Genomic DNA, 2,363 nt, shown 5'->3' on the forward strand with positions numbered 1-2,363 from the left:
GAGCTGCCTGCCACAACCTTTAGACTGAGTGTCAACAATAGACCTGCCTAACACAGAGCTTCTGGCAAATAAAGGTTTTAGCTTATAAAAATTGTATTTAAACCTGCAACAGGAAAAGGAAGTGAACACAACGTCAACAAATGGTGAATTTTTTTTCCACATCCAGCAGTTAAGGAGCAACATGATGATTCATTAGAAGTCTTTGTGTTTCTGTCCACCTTGACATCTGGGAATCAAAACCAGAAATGATGGAGGAGACTGCACACATGACAATTCCAATAAATTTAGGTTAAATGCAGTTTTTTTTACTTATTGGAAAAGAAAGATGACCGTGGTTACACACACACACACACACACACACACACACACACACAAACCCAGAGTGTCTCTCTGAACATCAGAATAACTCCTCATTTATACTTTCCTCTTGTCCTCACATGTGGCAGTTTATGTGATACAGTGTTACCTTCAAACCACTCCTTATTTGTAAAACCCTTCAGATAGATAATCTAATCTCCTCTAATAGAAATAATCTAATTTAATAGACACATTTGGATCTGTTCTCAGCTGTGGGATTGAGCTGCCTCAAACCAAGCCTTCTGCGGATGATCCTTCGAATAGATAAAATACAGTTGAAAACCTACATGCTTAAATATTCCACCTATCACACCTGATCAATGTAAGTCCAATAGTTACTCTATGTTTGCTCTGTTTTGGTCTCCACCAACTCCTGAGACATATATATGTTTCCTGTTCACCAGCATTGTATTCTCACACAACAAAACATAAAAACAAAAATGAATGCACAACATTTCCCATGATATCTTAACATTTGAGAAGCGAAAACAAATACTGCAAAATGGTGCAAAACTGAAATGTTGCAACATTGTTTTTTTTGTTTTTTTCATTATCATTTGTTTAAGAAAATCCGGTAAATTTCCGGGACTAAATGGCAGCCTGTTGCTGCTTTTTTTTTTTTTCTTCAATTTTCTATAGATAAACGCTTTGACAAAACTAAACCTACCACATATTTCTGGGAAACAACAGGGTCAAATTCAAAAAGACCAATCCGCTGTTTGAACACTTATCAGCCACTTACCTCTAAGATTTCAGTGTTGATGTACGCCTATCGGAGTTATATTAATGACACCAGCATGATACTTTTAAATAAATAAAAAACTTTACTTTGAGAAGTAAAAATAGGTTTTAGACACTAGTCGAAGTAATTGGATGTAGTGGCCTTTAACGAGGAGAATTTGTGAATCCATGAAGGAACAATAAAAAATCACCATCTATTGGGATACATCTATTGTTAAATGGACAAAAACGGACAGAAAACGGTTTAAACTGAAGTAAATATTAATTTATTACTGGAAACTTAAATCTCAATATATGTAGATTTCCATTATATGCTATACACAAACTTTACATTTCTGCAGGTTTAGTTAAGTTATACTAAACATTTATGTTATTATTTCTAATACTTAGTACCAAATTACTTTTTTCTTTCCAGGAACTTTCCGGTCTTCACAGAGACGCGGTGGGACCAGTGTTACTGGTTTATCTGCAGTCTGTTCACAGCTCAACTGAACACTAATAAATACTTTTTTAACTCTTTAATGTCTCATGAAAAACAGTCGAGCGGCTACAAGAATAAAACAAACAGCAGATATTGCACTAACACAGTTCATGTCGACTCCTGAAGAGGTCACAGGTCGACTGTTCACATTTGTGGAAAAAGTAGTGCACACATGGGAGGAAGGAGGGAAACTTCTTCTTCTACAGTTTCAGTGTTTATGAGACAGAAAGGTAAAACATCACGCCACTTCCTTCCCTTCAACAGCTGTTTTATGTTACTGACCTCTGATCAGTTTACACAGGATTATAGATTTAAACAGAGAGCAGTGTGACAACGCGACATCATCATCATCTTCTTCTTCTTCTTCTGTACAACAGCAGAATAAAACTCCCAAAACAGGAAGTTAAACCAGCGCTTTTTATCCCAAAACAAGTAATAAAAAAATAAAAAATAAAACACTTTGTGATATCACAGCATGTCACATTATGACATCATAATAAAAGCATAAGGGTGAGCTGCACAAACACGGATAAACGCATTTAACGTACTGATTTATTAAAGTTTTAATATAATTATTATGAATAATATACTTATTTTTGAAAAGTTAGGAAAAAAATGATGACATGATGGAATTAACACTCTTACACTTTGTACATATGTATATATTATTTAACGCTACATGTATATTTTGCCTTTTATGTGTCAAAAACGATGATTCTAAAAAATAAACAGTGACTCCTGTATGTCTCCTGCAGTTTATGGAACAGTTACTACTTAGTTATTA

At 34.6% G+C, this 2,363-nt stretch overlaps 1 long non-coding RNA gene across 1 annotated transcript in view; it reads left to right on the forward strand.

Moving 5' to 3' along the window:
- The first annotated feature begins 2,182 nt into the window (after positions 1 to 2,182).
- LOC117944898 overlaps positions 2,183 to 2,363 on the forward strand; it is a 434-nt gene continuing 253 nt past the window's right edge. The window contains exon 1 of the long non-coding RNA XR_004656683.1: positions 2,183 to 2,323. This is a non-coding gene — a long non-coding RNA (uncharacterized LOC117944898). The remainder of the gene's footprint in view (positions 2,324 to 2,363) is intronic.

Source organism: Etheostoma cragini, chromosome 5, assembly GCF_013103735.1.
Source record: "Etheostoma cragini isolate CJK2018 chromosome 5, CSU_Ecrag_1.0, whole genome shotgun sequence".
Lineage (NCBI taxonomy): Eukaryota > Metazoa > Chordata > Actinopteri > Perciformes > Percidae > Etheostoma > Etheostoma cragini.